This window comes from Geotrypetes seraphini, chromosome 2 (genome assembly GCF_902459505.1).
Source record: "Geotrypetes seraphini chromosome 2, aGeoSer1.1, whole genome shotgun sequence".
In the NCBI taxonomy this organism is placed as follows: domain Eukaryota; kingdom Metazoa; phylum Chordata; class Amphibia; order Gymnophiona; family Dermophiidae; genus Geotrypetes; species Geotrypetes seraphini.
The window spans coordinates 524931663-524957150 of record NC_047085.1 but is presented as its reverse complement, the minus strand read 5'-3'; the positions used below and the strand labels follow the sequence as shown (position 1 = coordinate 524957150).

The 25488-nt window shown below is 43.0% G+C and overlaps 2 long non-coding RNA genes across 2 annotated transcripts in view; both read left to right on the top strand.

Annotated features, from left to right (window-relative positions):
- Positions 1 to 25488, top strand: part of LOC117354754 — a 739456-nt gene that overhangs the window by 642491 nt on the left and 71477 nt on the right. The window lies entirely within an intron of this gene.
- LOC117354751 lies at positions 21556 to 25351 on the top strand. Its single transcript, XR_004538234.1, has 4 exons — positions 21556 to 21802; positions 22167 to 22189; positions 23561 to 23587; positions 25326 to 25351. It is a non-coding gene; the product is annotated as an uncharacterized LOC117354751 (long non-coding RNA).

The following is a 25488-nucleotide window of genomic DNA, read 5'->3' as shown; positions in this document are numbered from 1 at the left end:
GGAGGCTTTGTCCTGTAGGGCTATATTTAGAGTGTTTTTGGCTAGGATGGCTAGTCCTCAGCCTCATTTTTTGTCTCTGCAAACTACTTGTATTTTGTAGCCTTGTGGACACACTTCTGTTATTCTGGGGTCGGCATCTGAGGTAGCCATGTTTCTGTGAGGAAGAGGCATCCTAGTTTTTCTGTTTCTATCCAGTCCCTTATAATCTCAGTTTTGGGCCTAGGGATCTGATGTTCATGTATGCGCATTTTATTGATGTAAATTTTGTTTTAGTGTTACTTGAAGTTTTTGGGTAGATGAGGTAGTTTGCTTGGGGGGTTGGTTTGTTCCTGGGATGGTTTCGGGAGGCGTTTGTAGGTCTTCTCCCCCAGGTCTGGGGAATCCTGTGGTGCATGCAGGAGGAGCAGTCAACCATGTTTATATGGTATCTCCCTGCTGGGTGGTGGTTTGTATTACTTGTTACTAAAACTGGAATTAGAGAGTTATAGTTTCCTTTTGCTTTCCGGTTTGTTAGGATCAAGAGTAACAGGATGATGACTGTTCCTGTTTTGAAATCTTCATTTTGTGGAGTTGAGAGGTGTGGGTTGGTTGGTATGTATGTGAGAAAGTTTGGAGTGAGTTGTATTGCTTTTGAGGTTTTTTTTCTAGTATGGGTAGGATTATTTTTTTGTTCTAGGGCGGACTGGAGTGGCGTCGAGCGGTGGAGGGAGGGGCAAGATGGAGGGAACCTTCCTCCTTCCTCTACCTTGTTTCATAGACCAGAGAGAGGAGGGGAAGCAGAGGCCAAGATGAATGTTTGAAACAATATACTCCTGAAAGTGATAGAAAACCAGAGAGAAGGGGGTGGCTAAATGATTGGTAATTGCTGTCTTTTACCTATGCTCAAATTGCTAATATACCTAACAAGAGGAAGTTGGATTTACCAGCAATTATGTCCCATGGGATTTCTTTAATGGCGCTTGTTTCTCCGCAGATCTTTCTGCAAGAAAAAAGAAACAAACCAGGTACAGTGGCTACAAGGGAAGAAGGAGAGTGAGATTCTAGAGAAAAGCAGCAAAGTCACTTCAAAGGGATCAACCAGTAGAGGCACAAAGATTCTCACAGATATCCACACAGCAACACTCGTACATGCACACACATGCACACGCCAGACACAGAGCTAGACACAGTTGCTACAAAGAGCAAGTTTTGCTGACACACTAACTCCAAAAAAGAAGCGGTTTTGAAATCTACAACAGTTGAGAAGAACAAGAACAAAAGTCTGGACTTACCAATAAATCAGAGATTTTTTTCTAAAGGGAAGAACGAGAGCAGAGATTTTAGAGAAGAGCAGTAAAGTCACTGTTCTGTCAGCAAAGGCATCAATCAATGGAGGTGTGCAGACACCTATGAACACGTCTGTGCACACACACACACGCTAACAGATAGTGAATGCAGACAAGAACAGACACATGTACCGGGAGCATAGCCACGGAAGGTCCCAGGCCCGCCCAGTTTCACCTAAAGCCCACCCAGAGGCAGTGCACACCAGCTACCAAGGATTACATATCTCTCAGTCCTTTTTCCTCCCTCACCCCTCCATGGTATTTCAGTGAATTATGGGTGTCAGGCCAACCAACACAATGCTGGACCTGTGGGGAGATGGGTGCTGGGTGCTGAAGGGAATAATAATTAATCATAATTTATTTTTATATATCACCTACCCAGCAGTTCAAAGCAGTTTACACAATAGGTACTCAGCATACAATATAATAATATCATACATAATATAATTCTAAGTAACTAATACAAGCATAAAACTAAAGAATAAAAAACCACAAAATAAACTAAAATAGTATAGATAAAAAGATTAAAAGTATATTATAACTACATGATAATATGAAAATCAATAATGTACATTATATTGTTTAAACTAGCTGAAGGCCTGGCGTTGCACGGGTATTTAATTATAATACGTGTGCAGGTGGGCCACGAGACCCCCAGAACATATCAACCCAGGTAGTGAGGGATCTGCATACCAAGTTTCGTTCAAATCGGTCAAGCCTTTTTTGCGTGATCGCGGCACATACACACATACATACCTCCGATTTTATATATATAGATAAGTGGGTTTTAAGATCTTTTCAAAATTGATAGAAAGTAAGAAATGGAAATTGAAGGGGGAGAGGTGCTGACCCTGCGGGAAAGGTTGGGTCAAGGAATGGAGGTACTCCATCTGTGGGCAGGAGGGCTAGGGATAAGAGAGAGGGGTGCTGAATTGGTGGCGGGGGGACTGGGAGCAAGGAGAGGTGCTAGACCTACAGGGTGACTGGAGGCAAGATCTGCAAGGAATGGCTGGAGAGAAGAGATAGAAATTATAGAAATGCATAGGGGAGGCCTATATAAAGGGTCAGGACTGGAGGGAAGGGAGAGAAGTGCTGTACCATAGGAGGATTTACAGGGAAGCAGTGGCATGCGGAGAGGGCTTTCAGGGGATTCAGTGGGCAGCCTGCTCAACCAGTCAAACTGCATCAAACTAAAAGGAAACCAAAAGGGAAAAAAAGCAGGGCTCTTGGGCTGGGGATTCTCTGAACCTCCTGAAGGACCTGAAAAGACTGATCTGAATTCGATTGACTGAGCAGCATCTGCCTTTTGCCTGTTCAACCAATCATATTCAGAGCAGAGCGCTCTGGGCCTTATGGGGGTGAGGTAAATCTCCTGAAGGCCCTGACCGCATGCTACTGCAGAGAAGGGAGAAAGATGCCAGACCAAGGGGTTGAGGAAAGGGAGACAATTGATTAACCCACAGTGGCAGGAAGAGCGAGATGCTGAAGGAAGAGAAGAGAGAGAATCAGAAATTGGATGGGTGGGGTTGGAGAAGAGAGAAGAGAGATGGGTGGTGTGGGTGATGAAGAGAGGGGAGAAGATGGACTCAGAGGAAACACAGGTAACATGATGGGCGTAAGGCAGTGAAACAAAGCTCTTTGTATGCTGTATGGGATGGAGTATGACCACAGAGGGATAATACTTGTCACGAGAGGTGGGAAGAAAGAGACCATTTTGAACATGGGGAAGGGGTATATGGATACAGAGTGCAGACACTAGATTTTTGAGGAGAACAGGGACTCAGGGAGATGCTGGACATAGAAGTGGGCATAGGGACACAAGCGTTGATGCTGGACAGAGAAGCTAGAGATAGAGGGGTGAGGATGGATGTGGGGATATGAACACATCCGTGATACTGGACAAGGAACTATAGGAACACAGAGAAGGGAGATGGAGGATGAACATGTTGAGAGAAGAAATGTTAAATGGACAGGAGATCCTGGTGATTGAGCTAAGAGACGATAGAGGGAAGCAGAAATCAGAGACTGGGACCAACTTGATTTGAAAAATAAAATGAATACAGAACAAAAGATTTTTTTTTTAAATCTTTTTTATTTTGTGATTAGAATGTGTCATATTTGCAATGTGTATCTTGCCTGAGTGGTGTTAGACATAGCTGGGTCCCCAAAGATCATTACCAGGTTGAATTGCCTTCCACTTCCAGTGGGCTTGTGGCTCTCTCTGGCTACTGAAGGGGATGGGAGGGAGGGATGGAAAGCTGCTGCATGGGGGGAGAGGAAATAGGAAGAATTGTTGGACATGGGATGGAGAAGAGGAAGGGAAAGATACAACAAAGAGGTAGAAAGGGGTGGAGGGGTGCGAGAGAAGCATGCAGAAGAGAGGGAGAAATTTTGCACATATCCAGCATAAGAACAGAATTGGATGTTCATGTAGTTAAATTTAAAAAGCTGTGTCACTGAAATTGAATTCAATTGAAAAAATCGATTCAACTGGCCAAATTGAATCGAATCAAAATTGTTTTCTCTCCATCTCTCATTCTTTCCATCTGCTTGCACTAGATGGCTCTGCCTTGAAGACTCTGCTTCAGTCACTTTCCTATCTCATGGATGTTACCACTTCTCCCATACGTCTCACCCGGTTGGCCATGGAGGTGGAGATGGGCTGTTACTCTCCCCCTTCTGTAGCAGGAATTTCACATGGCTTTTACTTTAGCATACTTTTTCTGCGAATAAACTGTTTTTCTAGGAACAGAAAAAGTGCTCGGAAACATAGGCACTATCAAACTTATCTCGGTCTTGCCTGTAGTGAAGCTTTCATTCAAAATCACTGTCCTGGCTAAATGCAAGTATCGTCCATATGTTTCCCTGAGAGGGAGCAACGTAATTGCTTAGCTTGGCAAGTAGCCGGGAAATTATACCCACATTTGTTGGAAGCAAACCCTCAAGGCTTTAAGGTAAGATTCAAAGTTCAATTTTCACGTGAGAACCTAAACTCTCTCACAACAAAATAGAGTTGAACTGGAAGCTCAAAAACTGTAGGCAGAAGCCAAAACTCCTGTGTTTCACTCCATTACCCACCCGGCTTTCTTGAATGTCTATGGCTTCTCCCTAATCCTACTCCCAAAGCTCAGAGGAAGAACATATCTCCTCTGTATCAAACATTTGCCAGTCTGTGTCACCAGCCTCCTCTGGCTGGGGAGAGAGGAACTTACTCACCTCTTGGCTCAGCTCAGCTCTAGCTGACCTCTGTCCTGCTTGTCTTTCTCCCGGTTGCCTCTCACCCCTTCCTCTTCTGAAGAGACTCCTCTTAAGCTGTGGAGAGCCACTCCCCCTAAGCCTGGGTGGGGGAAAGGCTTTTCTCATACCAGCCTGCTCCCTTTGATTACAGGCAGGATTCTTTCTAGCCCTGGCTTAAACAGGGACAGGCTGTTGGAAAGGTAGCAAAACTCTAGTAGTGGCAGGAACAGGTTTAAACTGAGTACAACTTTCCAGCCTATCCTTTTCTGGCCATGCCTCATCTGACACAATCTCTCTAAGCAGTGGTCAGCTAATTCTGTAGATTGGCTTTCTACCTGATTAGCTCTCTTACATCGGGGCTCAGTGTATTTTCTCACTAACTCTGGGACAAAACCCAAGACGGACTTGGGTTTGTTATAGGAAAAACTCGAAATGGACTTGGGTTTGTCACAGCACATTCTCTTGATTGTTGTTAACCCCATTGAACTGAGAGGCTACTGCAATATATAAGTGAATTTGTTACGTTATGTTGACTCCTGGCTCTCCATTTTTCTTGAGCCTTGGTCACCTTCCCTCATCCTTGGTGATTTTTAACATTCATGCTGAGAACATTACCAACTCCTACACCTCAAAGTTCCTTGCTCTAATATCCTCTTTCAATCTCCAGCTGTGCTGCAGCAGCCCTACACACCAAAAAGGCCACTGCCTTGATCTTGTCATCCTCTCCAACTGCTCCATTGCCAACTTTTCTACCTAGACTCTTCCCTTCTCTGACCATGATTTCATATCCTTCATGACCCCAGAAATGATCGATCCTCACCAATTATTTCAGGAATCTTCAGTCTATTGACCTATGTAATCTCTTTGCCATGGTCTCCCCCCCCCCCAATTTCAAGCACTATGCTATGTCATATGCTGTGAATGAAGCAAGTCTTCCTATAATACTATTGTCTTTTCCGAACTGGACACCCTCACTTCTCTCTTGTTATGCCCTGTAAGGTGTGTCAAACCCCATCCCTGGCTGACTTTCATGATTTGCCACTGGGACCTCTTCTTTTCTCCTCATGGTGCTCTAATTTTTCTCACCGGTTCCAGTACCACGTCTATGCTGATGACTCGCAAATCTACCTCTCTACACCTGAAATTTCTACAGGAATCCAGACCCGAGTCTTGGCCTGCTTCTCTGATATTCTTATCCAGATGTCTTGTCACCATCTAAAATTAAACAGAGAGAGTGGTTGATCATTGGAACAAGTTTCCAGTGCAGGTGATCGAGGCAGACAGCGTGCCAGACTTTAAGAATAAATGGGATACCCATGTGGGATCCCTACGAGGGTCAAGATAAGGAAATTGGGTCATTAGGGCATAGACAGGGGGTGGGTAAGCAGAGTGGGCAGACTTGATGGGCTGTAGCCCTTTTCTGCCGTCATCTTCTATGTTTCTATGTTTCTATTACTGAACTCCTTTTCTTTCCTCTTAAACCCACCTCTCCTCTTCCCCCCTTCTCTATATTAGTGGATAACATTTTCATCCTCCCATCTCTTCAGCTCTCAACCTTGGGGGTCATCTTTGACTTGTCACTCTCCTTCTCCTTGCATATCCTACAGACTGCTAAAACTTGTCATTTCTTTCTCTATAATATTGCTAAAATCCATCCTTTTCTTTCAGAGTACGCTGCCAAGACCCTCATCCATGCTCTCGTCACCTATCATCTGGATTACTGCAATGCACTTCCTGCGGGTCTTCCGCTAAGCCATTTCTCTCCCGTTCAATCTGGTTAAAATGCTGCTGCATACCTCATATTCTGTTGGGGTCATTATACACACATTACTCTTCTCCTCAGGTTGTTTCACTGGCTCCCTGTCCATCTCCGCATACAATTCAAGCTCCCTTTACTGACATTCAAGTGTAATCACTCTGCAGTTCCTCAGTATCTCTCCTCTCTTATTACTCCCTATACTCTTCCCCAGGAACTTCATTCGTCAGACAAGTCCCTCCTGTCGGTACCCTTCTCCAATACTGCCAACTCCCATATCCTGTAGCCTACTGCAGCCCTAAACCGGGACTCAGCAGCAGTGTTCCCTCTAAGCGGGCGGGTGTTGTGAGCAAACTTTTTTCACCGTGAGCCAAAAATATCGGGCGCCAGCAAGTTATGAGCCAACTCGCCCGATTCTCCTCTCGCCGCCCTGCCATCTGCCGTACGCCTCTTCCGATCGTGCGCTGTGACGAGAAACGTGTGCGCTGCGATGTAATATTTTGTGCGCCAGCGCACGCCAGCGCAGCTTAGCGGGAACACTGGTTCAAATGGTTTTATTTATTTCCCCAAATTTATTTTTGTTATACGCATTGAAAATATTTGATATTGCGTTTAAATCAAAATCTCAATAAACTTGAAACGAGTGCCCGTGAGATTGTGGGAGGGTTAAATACTCAAAACTTAGAAGTTTTTGCTACGCCAGCTTTCTGGTATCTTTACATACAGTGGCGTACCTAGCATATGTAACATCCGGGGCCCATCATTTTTTGGCACCCCCCCCCATCTGTAAGAAAAACATGATTTTTAGTAACAAACCACACGTCACACATGAGTACCTAGGAAAAGGCAGCATCTTACATATTGCAGTGAGCAGTACATCAATACACCCATTGTAAAACTAAACAAGCCAGACCAGCACAGATCAATCCTACACCGTCAATCCTAACAGAAAACCATGTCTTTCAAACACACAGAACACAGAAAACACCTTCGCCTAGTAAGGAATATGTAATCACAAACTAACCCCTCCCTCTTTTACAAAACTGTAGTGTGGATTTTAGCTACGGAGGTAACAGCTCTGATGCTCATAAAATTCTGAGCATCAGAGCTGCTACCACCAAGGCTGGTGCTAAAAACGCTTCACAGTTTTGTAAAAGGGGGGATAAAATAAAAATACATAGACAAAGGTTAAATTGAACCAGCAAGAAGCTGGACTCTGCATACAATGCTTCACAGAAACAGTGACACATGTCTCCTAAAGCAATAAATAAATAGAAATTTTTTTCTACCTTTGTCTTCTGTGGTTTCTCCTTTCCTCATCTTCTTGTAACTCTCTTCCTTCCATCCACTGTCTGCCGTCTCTCTTCCCCTATATGGCATCTTCTCTCCTTCTATGCCCCTTCCAGAAACTGTATGCCTCCCCCTTCCATCTCTCCTTTCACCCCATTGGTCTGGCATCTCTCTCCTCGCCTTCCCTCTCCCACACCTCTCCTCATAGTCTGGTATCTCCCCTTCCCTGATTCTCTGGCATCTCTCTCCTTTCCTTTTCTTCCATCTTTCGCTCCCCCTCCATGCTCTCACATCTCCCCCTTCCTTTTCCCTTAGACTGGCATACCTTCCTCCTACGCTCCAAGCCCTGGCATCTCCTTTAATTCCCTCCCTCATCTTCCTTCTCCCTCCAGCTGGGTACCGCCACACTCTTCCCTGCAGCTCTGCACTTCCCCACAATTGCCATGCTTCGGTTCCTCTTCTTCCTTCCTTCCTCCCCCCCCCCCCCCGCGGGACCCTGCGGCACCATCAACTCTTACTCCCTCTAATGTCGGCCCTGCAGCTCCAGACTTCCTCGCACCTTCTCCCCTCCCCCTTTGGATCGCTATTATTTTAAATGTTATAGCCGCGGAGCTGTATCCATCAGTGGAGATGTCTAACCTCGGCCTGCCCCGGAACTCTTACTGCAGCAGCCGCCCGTCTAGGCAGGAACAGGAAGTCACTGTTGCAGTAAGAGTTCCGGGGCAGGCCGAGGTTAGACATCTCCACTGATGGATACAGCTCCGCGGCTATAACATTTAAAATAATAGCGATCCAAAGGGGGAGGGGAGAAGGTGCGAGGAAGTCTGGAGCTGCAGGGCCGACATTAGAGGGAGTAAGAGTTGATGGTGCCGCAGGGTCCCGCGGGGGGGGGGGGGGGAGGAAGGAAGGAAGAAGAGGAACCGAAGCATGGCAATTGTGGGGAAGTGCAATCCCCCCAATGCGTCCCCTTACCTTACCTCCCCTTACCTTTGCGACGCGTGTGTGCGCTGTGAAGAGAAACTTGTGCGCTGCGATGTAATATTTTGTGCGCGTGCGCAGGCCAGCGCAGCTTAGCGGGAACACTGCTTCCCACCCTGTGATAGTGGGAGGAGATTTCAATTTGATATTGAACCCGGAGAAAGACAGGAAATCTAAGACCACTTATAAGAAGTCCAGAGCTTGGCATTGTCTGCAGGATCTTTTATATCAACTAAAATTAATAGATCCTTGGAGATTACAACATCAAACAGAGGAAGCTTATACCTTCTTCTCACCACCACATGCATCCTACTCAAGGATCGATTTCTTTTTACTTAGCTATACTTTATTGCATAAAGTAGACTCCACAGATATACAGCCGTTAACAGTATCGGATCACTCCTCTATAACGCTCACTTTGAAGGACCTCATTCCTCCGTCAACTCCTGGTATTTGGAGGTTTAATTCTTCGCTCCTACAGGATACCTCTTTTACAGACCACATCTCTACTCATATCACTGATTATTTTACCACTAACAAAGTGGAAGAGACTTCTTGGCAGACCACGTGGGATGCATTTAAATCATATATTAGGGGAATAATTATCTCTTATTCTGCTAGGAGAAAATCCGAACATAAAAGAAAAATGCATGGCTTGGAATCCCGTATTTCGTCCTTGGAATCAGCCTACATAGCGGTCCCTAATGACATTGCTATTCAAACTGAGCTGAATAAACTACGATATGAATATAATTTACAACTGAGCACCGCAGCTGCATCGGAGGTTCTTATCCAAGCTTCGCACTATTATGCTACTTCCAATAAGGCTGGTCATCAACTGGCACAATACCTGAAATTGAAAATGGAAAAAACATCCATACCAGCCATAAAAACGATTAGTGATGAGATTGTAACTACTGATAAGGAAATTTGCCATCAGTTCCACTGCTTCTACAATGACTTATACAAGTCTGATAATCCTAACACTTCATTAATAGAAAAATATCTATTACGTCTTGATGGGCCCAAACTAGATGACTCAGACAATGAACTTTTGACTGCTCCTATAGAACTGGATCATCTTAAGGAGACTTTGAAAAATATGGCTAAACACAAAGCTCCAGGACCAGATGGATTACCAGTGGAGTTCTATTTAGCCTTCCAGGATGCACTATTACCATTTTTACTGGAGTATTTGAACCATCTCATTGATCAGGGGCTGGCGGAGGGCTCATTTACCGAAGCCCTGATAATTGTATTACCAAAACCGGACAAAGACCCTTTGTATGTTTCGAATTATAGACCCTTGTCATTGATAAATATTGATGCCAAACTTTATGCGAAACTATTGGCGACCAGATTACAGCTTGTTCTACCTAAATTAATTCATCCAGATCAAAATGGATTTATGAAAGGACGCCTCGCCAGTGACAACTCTCGCCTATTTTCTCATATTATCTCACTAACATCTGATCTGCCTTCATCTTATGTCACCATTGGCCTGGACGCGGAAAAAGCTTTCGATCGGGTGGAATGGTCTTTTCTATTTCAAGCTTTGTCCTGGTTCGGCTTTAAGGATCCTTTTCTTCGAATGATCAGAGTTCTATATTCTCATCCGACAACTAGACTTCGCATCAACAATGTTCTGTCTGACTCATTTCGACCATCAAGAGGAACTAGACAAGGTTGTCCTTTGTCACCACTTCTGTTTAATCTAGCTCTGGAACCGTTGTTAATTGATATTCGAACCAACACTAACATCAGTGGTTTTCAGCTAGCTGACTTAAGTTTCAAATTGACAGCATATGCAGATGATATACAGATCTACACACTTTTGGATTCCATACCGGCTGTCCTAAAAACAATAAATGTATACTCATCAGTATCTGGATATAAACTTAATCCGACTAAATCTGAAGTCATGCCGCTCTCTGGACTACCGTGTGGGGAAGATATAAAATCAATGGGCCTCAAATATGCCCCTACTAAATTGAAATACTTAGGGATTTATTTTGGTGTCTCATTGGATGAGACTCGTGATTTCAATATCTCTTATATTACAGACATCATCAACAAAACCACCAACAGATGGTCACCATTGAAATTGTCCTGGTGGGGACGTTTGGACTCTATTAAGATGATATTGGCGCCAAAGATCACATACATATTGTCTATGTTACCATTTCTATTTCCTTTGTCTGCTTATAAAAAATTTGAATCTGCTTTGGTTAAATATTTGTGGAATGATAAAACGCCTCGCATCGCCCTACGGAAGTTGAAATGTACCAAAGAAAACGGAGGTGTTAATTTTCCTAGTCTCTACGAATATCATGTGGCATTTTTATGCAGACAAGGGTCTCAATGGATCCATAATATCACAGTCTCGAATACACCTGCTTGGTTAAAATTGGAACGCACCTTGCTGCCCGAAGAAAATCTCAGTTTATTACCTTTTGCTCAAGGAACGCGCAGGATATGTAACAACGTTATCCTCTCTTCCACTATAACAGCTCTCCGAGAGATAGATAACATAGCTCCTATAAAATGGAATAGTACCACCAGCTCGCCTATATGGCGGAATCCTGAAGTACAGATTCAAGGTCGTTATATTGAATGGAAGTCATGGCGCAAGAAGGGCATATGGTTCATTGATCAGTTATTGTCTGATCTCAAATGTATTGATTATGGTACTTTATCTAGGTCTTTTAATTTAGACTCTGTTCACTATTATGAATGGCTTCAAATGAAACATTGTCTAACAGCATATCTCAAGAAAACGGAATTATTGTCTGTTACACCTACTATTGTGGAGTGGGCTACCCTTATTGACACTACTACTGGCCAAGCATCGGCCTGGTATAAACTATTACACAAACACAAGTTCAAACCCCCTGTAGTGTTGTATGATATTTGGGCTCATGATATTTTGGTTCCTGTGGAACAGCATGATTGGGAAGAAATTTGGTTAGCATCATTCAGAGCCTTAAAATCATCTGCCATTTGGCACACTGTACTGTTCCTATATCACAGAGCTTATTGGACACCACTCAAATTGTCCAAAATTGGGCCACCTGCTTCAAACAAATGTTGGTCATGTATGGACGCAGTGGGAACTTTGGACCACATGATTTACCATTGTGCTCACCTTCAGTCATTTTGGTCAGATGTCTGGAATACTATTAGTCAAATATTGCATATTGATGAGGCCATTTCTATCGCTATAGTTATATATGGGGTTAATGCCTTACTGAATACTCGCCTAGATAAATATGAAGCTAGATTGCTTAAATGTTTAACTCTCATAGCAGTCCAAACCATACTATCTAATTGGAAAGACTTTTCATTGTTACATTACAACTCTTGGTGGAATACTGTTTGTCTCTTTTCTAAATATGAATCAATAGCCGCTGACAAGACTAATTCTTTTCACTCTTATAACAAAGTATGGTCACCTGTCTTAGCATACTGTGTATCGTAATAGCCCAATGTGTTTCTGATTGTACTAAATTGGGACATGATCTTTTGGATTTTCTTATAATTAATAAGTCTCATGACCCTACTGAACCTTGCCTGCACGATATAGTTATAGTTATTTAATTATTTATCTATTTGGATCTCTTTACCTATACATATCTCGCTGATTGTTTCACTGACATACAAGATCTGTGGTTTATATTTTATGTTATGTTTCATGTTTCACCTTTTATGTTCTGTACTGTTTACAAAAATTTAATAAAACTGATTGAACTTAAAAAAAAAAATATCTCCCCGTTCTCTTCTTTCCTCAAGTGAGTACAGCCGCAATTTTTTTAATCTTTCTTCATACGTGAGATCCTTGAGCCCCAAGACCATCCTGGTGGCCGTTCGCTGAACCGACTCGATCCTCAGCACGTCCTTTCGGTAGTGTGGTCTCCAAAACTGAACACAGTACTCCAAGTGAGGCCTCACCATGGCTCTGTACAACAGCATCATAACTTCAGGTCTCCTGCTGACGAAACCTCTGTGGATACACCCCATCATTTGTCTTGCCCTGGAGGAAGCCTTCTCCACTTGATTGGCAACCTTCATGTCCTCACTAATGATCACCCCTAGGTCGCGTTCCACCATGGTCCTAACCAAGGTCTCTCCATTTAGTACATAAGTTCTACGCGGGTTTCTCTTACCCAGGTGCATTATCTTGCATTTTTTAGCATTGAAGCCTAGCTGCCAAATAGTTGACCATTGTTCCAGCAACAGTAGGTCGTGTGTCATATTATCAGGTAATAAGCTTTTACCTACTATGTCGACTAATCCCCGTAAGCTCGGTTCTCATCCCCACAAACCACCTGATTCCATCCACACAAGCCTTGAATTGTTTTATATTGAACTTATTATATTAAAGTATAAAAAGAAACAATATTCTGTACAATTGTCAATTTTTAAATCAGCGTCTTCTCCCCACTCTCTCTTCCCCATTTCCCTTCAGCGTCCTCAGCCCACTCTCTCTCCACTTTCCTTCAGCGCACGCACATAAAAACAAGCAAGTAATTTTATATCATTTTCATTCTATTCATTCATAGAAATTAAAGTCTAAATAATGCCAGTCATATAACAAAACATGATTTTACAAAAATAATTCCCTGCACAGTCAAGCCTGCAAGGATTACTAGATGTCTTTCAGCAGCTCCCCTCCCTCCCTCCATCTTACCTTCATGGCCAAGTCAAAATGATCTACCAATAATAAAATTTTAAAAACACGAAGCACACTACGCAGAGAAAATGTTAATTATCATTTATATTCAGCGGGTTTTCAAAGAGGTCAAGGCAGATGACTTTATGCAATGTCACCTCAATAAGAACTATACAAAAATAGACAAATATACCCCCTCCCTTTTTACTAAATCGCGATAGCGTTTTTTAGCACAAGGAGCTGCGCTGGATACTCCACGCTGCTCTCGATGCTCATAGGCTCCCTGTGCTAAAAACTGCTATTGCGGTTTAGTAAAAGGGGGCCATAGTGCAAAATATAGACAGCATATATAAATTCTCAAAACGGACACATTTTGATCACTAAATTGAAAATAAAATCATTTTTCCTACCTTTGGTAATTTCATCAGTCTCTTGTTGCACTTTATTCTTCTGACTGTTCATCCAATATTTCTTCCCTTCTTTCAGCTTCCTGTATGCTTCCTCTCCTCCAGACCTCATTCCCTCCCCCAACTTTTTCTTTGTTTCATCCTGTCCCCTTCTTTCTTTCTCTATCCATTCCCCCTTTTTTTCTGTATGTCTGTGTTTCTCTCTCTCTCTCTCTTTCCATGCCCCATTTCTTTCTTTCTTTCACCCTGCCCCCTTCTTTCTCTCTCCATGCCCCCTTTCTTTCTCTGTCTGTCTTTCTCTCTCTCTCTCCGTGCCCCATTTCTTTCTTTCTTTCACCCTACCTCCTTCTTTCTTTCTCTCTCCCCATGCCCCCTTTCTTTCTGTTTGTCTTTCTCTCTCTCTCTCTCTCAGTGCCTTATTTCTTTCTTTCTTTCACCTGCCCCTTCTTTCTTTCTCTCTCCATGCCCCCTTTCTTTCTCTATGTCTTTCTCTCTCTCTCCCCATGCCCCATTTTTTTTCTTTCTTTCACCCTGCTCCCTTTCTTTCTTTATGGCTCCCTGTCTCTCCCCCCTTTCTTACTTTCTCACTGCCCTCTCCCATGCCACCGCCATTTGGAAATATGCTGCTGTCACCGCTGCCGGGGAAAGGCTGCCACTGGCCATCAGAAACAGGCCGGCGCCGAGTTCGCCCTGCTTCTCTTCCCCGCGGGCCGACCAACTCTCTGCCCGACGTCAATTCTAACGTCGAAGGATGTTCCGGGCCAGCCAGGCAGCGATTGGCTGGCCCAGAACGTCCTCTCCGACGTCAGAATTGACGTTGGACGGCTAGAGTTGGTCGCCTCGTGGGGAAGAGCAGCAGGGAGGGAGAACTCGGCGCCGGCTTGTTTGTGATGATGGCAATGGCAGCCTTTCCTCGGCGGCAGCCTATTCCCCGGTGAGTGGCTAGCTGTGCACCCTTTGGGCCGTGCACCCAGGGCGGAACTGCCCCCCCCCACCCCTCCCGTTGGTATGCCACTGGTTTCACCTCAAGGAACAATTAAGAGTGAACTTTACCAGATAAACATATTTCTGGTAATATGGCAATTATTACTTGTTTCTGAAGTAATTAAGAGTGAGCATTACCAGATTAAATTATTGCTGCTACTATTGCAATTATCACTTGTTTCTGGGGTTTTATCAGGCATCTGGAATGAAGTACACAGTTTTTATGGAGACAGTCCTTGTTCAAATGTTTTCCCATAACTAGTATAGGATCAAGACAACACAAGTATAAAATGGAGAAAGCTAGAAAAGACATATGCAATAGACATCAGTCGAGAAGATCTAGCAAAGTACTCAAAGAGAAAGGTTGTAGAAAAGCAAATGAGACTGTATTACAATTATATGAAGAAAAGGAAGAGTGTGTCATGGATTGAAAGTAACTTGTCTGAACACAGATTTGTAAGCAAAACAAAAGCAGTGAAAGGAAGACTGTGAAAGAGAAAAAAATCCCAAACTCAGTAACAAAAGAGATATATCCAGAAGGAGAGATTTCAATGTGGAAATCCCAAAAAGGACAGATTGAGTGTTATTTAGAGAAAATTTTTGATGAAAATAATCTTCAGAAATGATAAATTAATGAGATGGTGGAAAGCCCCAATTTATATATGAAACTATGGTTGGCAATCCAAATGTTTATTGTGAAAAAAATGCATGTGTTGGAGAAAGTAATGTGTGTATTGAAGAGTGTCTACTGTATATGTATTTCTGCTGTTCCTATTTTGTATCCTTGAAATAATTTAGAAAAGTTTGTTCAGGGGTAGTTTTGTAAATATTTGACAGAAAATTTTTCTCTTTTGTGGTGGCAAATGTAACCGTGGTTAAAAGTTTAAAAGTTACCTGAGTGTGGAAAACAGGGTTTAAAGAAGATATTGAAGGGTTTTTGAAGCAGAGAGGATCTGCAATGTAAGAACTGTGTTTTTTTCCTATTTTGTGTGTCTTTTGTATTGGTGCAGTTTTGGTTTTCTGTTGCTGATTTCCTGCACAGGTTTCTTGTCCTCATGCAGAGATCAGCATCCGCTGTATGAACATTTGAACTGTCAGATTTGAGAGTTGGGTCTGGGTGGAGGTAGTTTGGTTTCTGTGCCTTGTGAGAAGGTTTTATTGAATTTTAAGTAGGAATTGGAGGTTTGATATATAGATTCTGGTCTTTATCCAAGGGTGAAAACATTTCTTTCTGGCGGATGTGAAGCTATTTGATGCTAGAAATAGTCTGTGAGAATCTTCTGGGAAGTATTTTGAGAGATTCTCTGAGTGACAAGTCTGTGGTGCTGATTTTTGGAGAAGATTTTATGGGAGGTCCTGTGTGAGATTCCTGTGTAATGTTGTGAGAGAAATATTGGTGAAGAAAGGTTATGAACTGCTTTTGAACCTGATTTCTGGAGAAGTTAATCAGATGCTCCTGTGACCGATTTCTGTGGAATGTGGTGAGAGACTATTCGTGAAGCAAAGTTGTGAAACTGCCTTGGAAATCTTTTTCTGGGAATAATTTCTGTAAAGATTTGTGGAAAAGAATTATATGCATGAAATGTTTAGAGGAAGGATGAGTTTTGTGATTATATATAGGAAATTCTGGGCAGGGAAATAGTATAGGGAACATCAATTATCTGTTTTTAGCATCAGTAGGAGCTGTTACAAAATCCCAGCCTGGAACAGGGTAATTTATCATGTAAGCTCTTCTGAGCAGGGACCTTCTATGAAATATCAATGCACAGCGCTGGATAAGCCTGTCACTGCTACAGAAGTGATAAATAGTAGTATCAGTAGGAGTTGTTATAAAATCCCAGCATGGAACAGGGTAACATCATGTAAGATCTTCTGAGCAGGGACCTTCTATGAAATATCAATGCACAGCGCTACATAAGCCTGTCACTGCTACAGAAGTGATAAATAGTAGTATCAGTAAAAGTTGTTACAAAATCCCAGCCTGGAACAGGGTAATTTATCATGTAAACTCTTCTGAGCAGGGACCTTCTATGAAATATCAATGCACAGCGCTGGATAAGCCTGTCACTGCCACAGAAGTGATAAATAGTAGTATCTGCCTGGAACAAGAACACCCTGGAGGACATAGCCAGAGACTTCGGAGCTCTGGGAAAGAGGCTGAAGCAGACAGGAGCACAGGTAGTATTCTCTTCAATTCTTCCTGTTAGGGGCAGAGGAAGGGACAGGGACAAACGTATCCTGAAGACGAATGAGTGGCTAGAACGATGGTGCCGGGAAATGAACTTCAGATTCCTGAATCACGGAGAGGCACTACAGGGACTACAAGGACCAGACGGACTCCACCTGACCAACAGAGGTAAGAACGTCTTCGGACACCGACTAGCCCACCTACTTCGAAGGGCTTTAAACTAGGTAAGTCGGGGGTGGGTACCCACTTTTACACCGGAGCAGTAAGTAACAATCCTGATGTGGTGAACCAAAACTCCGCTTCTAAGTCTGAGGTAAGTACCCTTACTGTAAAAGAATCGCTAGGAGACACTTTAACTCAAATGGGTGGCTCTCTACAGGAGCTTAGTAAACACAAAGGGCCTGATTCTCCAAAGTGCACCCCGATTTTAGGCAGCTGTAGGCGTCCTACAGCTGTCTAATCAGCCAATCGGGATGCACGTTTTTTAAAAAAATGCTCCCCAATCAGGCCTTAGATTTAGCGGGGATGGGCCGGGAAGGGGTGGGCCCGTCTCATTTCCATGAGGCGGGCCCATCGGCTTGGCGGCAGCAAGACCCGTCCAGTTTGGAGGGGGGGTCATCGGGCTTTCCGGCAGGAGGACTGGGCATCCTCCTGCCCGCGATTACCAGTTTGGGGGGGAGGGGGGTTCCAGGGGGGTTCCGGCAGGAGGACTGAGCATATGGAAATCATATCAATTGATGGCTGCTTTTCAGTTTTCTCAACAAAGAGAGGAGATAATTAGATAAACTGCTAGACATAAGGCTCCTTTTACTAAGGTGTGTTAGGGCCTTAATGCCAGCATTGAGCTTGTATTATTTTAGAAGTTTAGCACATGGTAATTGTCTGCTGTTTCATATCTCCCATATGACTACTAATAATGGTGACTAGTAATGCATATGTTGGGTGTGTATAAATTTAACCACTAAAACAATGCAAAGATACAACTCTCTACTGGGTCACCGAGCTAGCACTCTCGATGAAAGAAAAAGCCTCAGGTTACTGGGGAGCACACGCAAGCCCAACCACCATCATCCACATCACTGGCGTCAAAAACTTTCATCAAGATGACCAACACCAAGCCAGTTTCAAAAATGGTATGAACATAGTTCTTAGTCCATATATTCCGAGCCAACGTTTCACGGTACATAAACCTCCTCCTCAGGGCAAAATGGACTTTCCACTAATCTGGGAAATATCAGAAGTCTTTTTGACTGCTTGTGTGCGCTCACCAGTAATTTGAGGCTTTTTCTTCAACAAGGGGGCCAGCTCGGCAACCCAGTGGAGGGCTCTATCTTCATCCACTCGTCATTTTTCTGTTAAGATTAACCAATGCCATTTTAGGCACAGTTCTAGTTATTGGCTCTTGGCTAGAGAACAGACGAGGAAGAATTGTGCAAGGTTGAGAGAGCAGTGACCTCTTTTTAAAGAAAGTATGTACTTGACTCCATCTTTTTCCTCTTAGCAATTCATTCTGTCTCAGATAGATCTACTGCACGCTTTGTGAACTTGCATTTCATAACCTATCATAATGCAGAAGTCAGTGGTTGGGAATGGTCAATTTTCAAAACCATTTCCACTATTATTTTACCCAAATAAACAGGTTTGGCTGAAAATTGAAAGACAAGGTGCACAAGATGCGCTTCTAGCAGCATTCAAAGGGGCCTTGATTTGGGCATGTGCAGATATAATACTGAGCAATACAATGCAATCATGCCTATATAGGGTAGTCTAAAAGTAGAAGTCAGCTTTGTACCGTTATAATGTCAAGAGAGAATACCCATGAAACTAGCAGTTACTATAATTTCTTACAGGTTCCCACAGCTTATTCAATTTCCTGCAAATACCCTTTCATATTTAAAAGATATGCACACCGAAGTCCATTGTTGAGGATACATTGAAACCCTCAGTTCGGTGAGCGGTGGCAGCTACGAAAGCTAATTCAATGTTATGAGTGATGAGGAGATGAAAAGAAAACAAGGATGAAAATTGCGAGCCGTGGAATTCAGGGTGAAATACACACGTGGATTAAAAACTGGCTGGCGGTTAGGAAACAGAGAGTGGGGGTAAATGGACAATACTCGGACTGGAAAAGTGTCACGAGTGGATTACCGCAGGGATTGGTGCTTGGACCTTTGCTCTTCAATATATTTACAAATTATCTGGAAATTGGTACGATGAGTGAGGTGATTAAATTTGCAAGACATTACGAAGTTATTTAGAGTAGTGAAGATGCAGGAGGATTGTGAAGACCTGCAACGTGACATAAACAAGTTCGAAAAATGGGCAGCAACATAGCAAATGAGGTTTAACGTGGTTAAGTGTAAGGTGATGCATGTCAATAACAACAATCTTATAGAAGAATACAGGATGTCCGGTGCAGTACTTGGAGAGACCCCCCTGGAAAGAGACTTGGGAGTCCTGGTCAAAAAGTCAATGAAGCCATCTGCGCAATGTGCAGTGGCAGTGAAAAGGGTAAATAGAATGCTAGTAATGATAAGGGGATCACAAATAGATTGGAGAAGGTTATCATGCCACTGTACTGGGCCATGGTGGGCCCCCACCTGGAATACTGTGTCCAGCATTGGTCACCGTACATGAAGAAGGACACAGTATTACTCAAAAGGGTCAATAGAAGAGCGACTAAAATGGTTAAGGAGCTGGAAGAGTTTCCGTATAGTGAGAGATTAGAGAAACTGGGTCTCTTCTCCCTTGAAAAGAGGAGAATGAGTTGGGACATGATCGAAATGTTCACGATAATCCAGGGAATAGACTTAGTAGATAAAGACAGGTTGTTCACCCTCTCCAAGGTAGAGAGAACGAGAAGGCACTCTCTAAAGTTAAAAGGGGATCGATTCCGTACAAACGTAAGGAAGTTCTTCTTCACCCCGAGAGTGGTAAGAAACTGGAACGCTCTTCTGGAGGGTGTTATAGGGGAAAACACTCTCCAGGGATTCAAGACAAAGTTATACAAGTTCCTGCTGAACCAGAACATACGCAGGTAAGGCTAGTCTAAGTTAGGGCACTGGTTTTTGACCTAAGAGCCACCGCGTGAGCGGACTGCTTGGCACGATGGACCAGGTCTGACCCAGCAGCAGCAATTCTTATGTTCTTATGTAATGAAACACTGGAATTCATTGCTGGAGAATGTGGTGAAAGCAGTTAGCGTAGCAGGGATTAAAAAAGGTTTGGATATTTTCCTATAATCCATAAACAATTATTAAGATGGACTTGGGAAAATCCACTGCTCATTCCTAAAATAAGCAGCATAAAATCGATTTTACTTTTTGGGATTTTGCGACCTGGGTTGGCCATATTGGAAACATGGATAAAAGGCTTCAGGAACCTTTGAGCAGTCCCACATTGGCATCTCTTATGTTCTTATGTAGCTGCCTTCTGGACCAACTCCATCCTGTTTATATCTTTTTGAGGTGCAATCGCCCCAATTATACCAGTCCTTTAAACGGAGGTTTATACTGAGGCATTATCACCTCCTTTGTTCCTACTGGCCATTCTTCTACTTATGCAGCCAAGCGTCCTTCTGGCTTTTTTTACTCCTTCTCTATCTATTTGGCTGCCTTCGGGAAGTTCTGGGTTCCAACCCTACACTGCTCCCTGTGACCCTGGGCAAGTCACTTAATCTTCCACTGTTCACTTGGTCATATAGGGAAAATGCTTGAAGTACCTATATGTAAACTGCTTTGTACAAATAGGTGATATTCAAGTCATAATCCCTTAAAATCATCAAATATGATCACCCCAAGTTCTGCTCCTCTTCTTGCACAGGTGCTCTACCACTCCCTTGGATTTGGGCAGCCCAAATGTACAACCCTGCTTTTCTAGCATTAAATATTAACAGTGAAATTCTGGATTTTTTTCCATGCTTCACAATCGTTGTCCTTATGTTATCCACACCATCCAAGGTGTCTTTGACTGAAATACCATTTACAGCAATTGTTAATACATTTTGTGTAATCAGAGGATTAAGATATAAATATTTTGTAATGATTTTAACCTACATCAGATCATTTTCAATGCCCCCACCCCAATGCAAAGCTGGTATCATTGAACAGATAAGAGACTTCATTTGGAGGCAGACAATGAGAAGGCTGGAGAACAATCTGCTGCAGTTCCAAGCATAGAAGGAAGGGGTTATTGGAAGACTGTTAATGGTTCTGTCAGTTTATGTGGCTTTGAAGCAGTGGATCTCTGCCATCATCCAAAACTTGCACCCCAAGGCAACAACTTTAAGTCTGCCTATGGCTAAGCTGACCCTGTGCTCCATCCAACTTTGGAGAGAATAAGGGCAGCTCTATGCCATAGACTGCCCCTCTTGACCTCATTCCCTAGCTGAGTCAGGAAGGAGTAACCTACACCTATACTGTAAAAAAACAAAAAGGAAAGTGGATCCTTTCTCCCTCTACAGTTTTATAAATACCTGATTTTACTGAAAAATGTTGTTTCCATACAGAAAAGGTTCCTAGAATTACTTATTGGTGACTAGGAAAATTAATAGCTTCAGAAGATTCTGGGAACTTTCAAATTTATCCAAAATTGGGGTTCAAACCTGTCAATATCTGATGTGCCTTGTACACGTCTTTCCTTTGATTTACAAATGCAAGTCAGTCAGTACATTACCTGTTTTCTTTTCTCAAAGAAAGTCTTAAGCAGATTTAAAAGATTGGCACTTGTTCAAGATTTGTTGCATGGTCTGAGTCAGATGATCTCACAGATGATGCCAGAAGCTGAGCTGTCACCGGAGATCCTGGGCGGAGTATGGAGAATATTCACAGTATATATCTGAGCTCTGAGCGCAGGGCTCTCTACCTACATTCCTTTGTCTATTGAAGCTCAAGACTCAATATACAACCAACCCAGCCATGAAGATCGCAGTAGCTTTTCTGCTGGTGGCTCTGAGCTTCTGCTACCAGGGTAAGTAACCTTGAAATTATTACAGGACTTTGAGCAGAAGCCTCCATATTCACTGTGAATACCTAGAAGGCTTTATGACCGACATCTCTCTCCTATGTTAGTGGGGTGCATGGGGAGACAGAGGTGCTGTTTATATTCTAAATGTGGTTGTTTAACTGTAGGAACATGATACCCACTGACAAGTTTCCACTGGTTACAGTTACCAGGGCAGGGGGTGGTTTGCAAAGAAATTGTCACAGAGAATGAGTACAGGGTTATATTAGGCATATCAAACCTATTGGCATCTTTAACTTAATTAATGTATTTTCCTTAGACTACCAAATAAACCTAGCAGCAACATTAAATTCAAGCTCTTCTTTGACAGGCATTAGAGGTCACGTTGTTTCGGTAAGTTCTAACTTTTGTTCTTCTCAACTCCTGCAAAAGTAAAATGTATTAAATTGATATTACTGTATCAGAACATTTTGCACTTTTGCAGCCACTGTGTCTACCTCTGTGTATATGTGTGTTGTGACAGGGATCTGGCTAGTCCTAATAAAGCCCGGGGAAAAGCCCAGGGAAAAGAGCAGGGAAGCATTAATAATGTGCCAGGGACTAAGGAGAAGAAATATCCTGAGTATAGGGAAAATCCTGAGCACAAGGTTAAGAGGGAGCCTGTCCCTTTAAAAGCTCACAGAGCTCAGGCTGGAACGGGAAGGACAGGGCTCTTTAAGGAATTAGCTAAAGCTGCTGTGAGGGGGCGTGGTTATGTGCCGAGTCTCCCTTTTTCTGAAGCTCCCTCGTCAGTGAGAGAGGAGGGACAGCTGGGACTGGAAGCTCAGGGGAAGCTGAGAAGGAACCCAGCTAAAGCAGCTAACTTTTGGCCAGCCTTCAGAAGTTCTCACCAGGATAGGGAAATGCAAAACCTTGAAACACTGTCTGAGGTTTGTGACATGGACTGGTTAGAGAATAATGCTATGTCTTCGGAGGAAGAACACCCTATGGAATGGGAATAGGTTTAGGAAAGCCTGAACATCCTTTTTCCTTGGTGAAAGGGTTTTTTTTGTTTCTTCCTTTTTGGGGTTTTATGTTTTGTGAAGGATTTTGTATCCGTGTTTCAAGCTGGGCTGGAAGCTGCTGAATTTACTTTTGTGTTAGATGAGTGGTACAGTGGACACACCTGTGGGAGCACAAGTCCCTCTGCTCCTAGTAAAAGGGAACTGCCACTCAAATCTACCAGAAGCCTAATTAGTGCCTAGAACCAGGTAGCCTAACTATTAGCAAGGCAGGTATGGTTCTAGCACTGCTTGGGGAAATAACACCTAACCTGAACGGTATTTTATGTTCTTAATTTGTGAACTTGAATTGGCCAGCACTGAGGGTGCAGTGAAAAGAACTGGCAAATGAGAGAAAGAAAGCAGAACAAGAGAAAAATGGAATGTTTTGGGTTTTTACTTTGAATGCCAAATTGTGACCTTTTTTGTTTGAAACTTTCCTTGTGGATAAATAAAAGTAATATATTTGGACAAAACCCGGCCAGTGTGGTGTGCAGTTTATGGGAGGCACCAGGCCGCTGTGATCCACCACGGTTACGCTCGCGCCAAGACGGGGATTCTGGGAAGTTACTAGGCCTCGCCAGGATCCCGGTCCCACAGTGTGTCTGTCTCTGTATTTCTCTGTGTCTGTATTTGTTGACTGATCCCAATAAAGTGACTTTGCTGCTTTGTAAATTTCCCATGAGAAGTTCTCTAAAATCACTGCTCTTATCCTTCCATTCAGGCCAGTGAAAATAATGATCAGGTTTCGGTAAGTCTAAACTTGATTTCTTCTGAACTATTGCAAAAGTATTAAGTATTAAATTGATGTTACTGTATCAGAAAATATTGTTCTTTGTAGCCACTGTGTCTATCTCTGTGTTCATTTACATTACATTAGGGACTTCTATTCCGCCTATACCTTATTTATGTGAATTATGTGCATGTCTGTATCTGTCTGTTTGTGACAAGTTTCAAGTTTTTATTCATATTTAATAAATCGCTTATATAATTTACTAAGGGATGGTTAACAAGACTAAGTATGTTATAATGCCTCTGAATCGTTCCATGGTGTGACCTCACCTGACTATTGCATTCATTGTGGACTCCTTATCTCAAGAAAGATATAGCAGTGCTAGAAAAGGTTCAATGAAGAGCAACCAAGATGATAAAGGGGATGGAACTCCTTTCATATGAGGAAAGACTAAAAATGTTAGGGCTCTCTAGCTTGGAAAAGAGACAGCTGAGGGGAGATAGGATTTAAGCCTTCAAAATCCTGAGTGGAGTAGAACGGGTTCAAGTGGATTGATTTTTCACTCCATCAAATTATAAAGACACAAAGAAGTTACAGGGAAATACTTTCAAAACCAGTGATTGTGGTATGAGCGGATAGCGTAGCTTGTTTTAAGAAAGGTTTGGACAATTTCCAAGAGGAAAAGTCTATAGTCTGTTATTGAGAAAGACATGAGGGAAGCCACTGCTTGCCCTGGATCGATAACATGGAATAGTGCTACTACTTGGGTTTTGGCCACGTACTAGTGACCTGGATTGGCCACCATGAGGATGGGCTACTGATTTAGTTGGACCATTGGTCTGATCCAGTAGGCTATTATTATGTTCTTATCTTCTTATGTACCACTGTGTGTGTGTTCATATGTTTGTCTGCCTCTATTGATTGATGCCAATAAAGTGACTTTGCTGCTCTGGGACTTTCCTGTATGAACATAAGAAGTTGCCACCACTGGGTCAGACCATTGGTCCATCGCGCCCAGCGGTCCGCTCCCGCGGCGGCCCATCAGGTCCATGACCTGTAATGTGGTTCCTGACCATTTCTGTAACCTACCTCTTCTTTTATCTGTAACCCTCAATCCCCTTATCTTTTAGGAACTTATCTAAACCTTCCTTGAAACCCTGCAATGTGCTCTGGGCTATCACAACCTCCGGAAGCGCGTTCCATGTGTCCACCACCCTCTGGGTAAAAAAGAACCTCCTAGCATTTGTTCTAAACCTGTCCCCTCTCAATTTCTCTGAGTGACCCCTTGTGTTAGTGGTTCCCCACAGTCTGAAAAATCTGTCCCTGTCCACTTTCTCTATGCCCCTCAGGATTTTGAAGGTTTCTATCATGTCTCCTCTAAGTCTCCGCTTTTCCAGGGAGAAGAGCCCCAGCATCTTCAACCTGTCAGCATAAGAAAAGTTTTCCATACCTTTTATCATTTTAGTTGCTCTCCTCTGGACCCCCTCAAGTACTGCCATGTCCTTCTTGAGGTACAGCGACCAGTACTGGACACAGTACTCCAGATGTGGGCGCACCATTGCACGATACAGCGGCATGATGACTTTCTTCGCCCTGGTCGTGATACCCTTTTTAATGATACCCAACATCCTGTTCGCTTTCTTTGAGGCCGTCGCGCACTGTGTTGATGCTTTCAATGTTGTGTCCACCATCACCCCTAGGTCTCTTTCAAGGTGAAGTTCTTATCTAAAATAACTGCTTTCATTCTTCCATTTAGAGTAACACCACAAGTGATGATCAAGTAGGTCCAAACTTTATTTCTTTTGAACTATTGCAGAAGTATATTAAATTGATGTTACTGTATCACAAAATCTACTTCTTTGTAGCCACTGTGTCTGTCTTTGTGTGAATTTACGTTACTGGGTTCATATCTGTGTCTG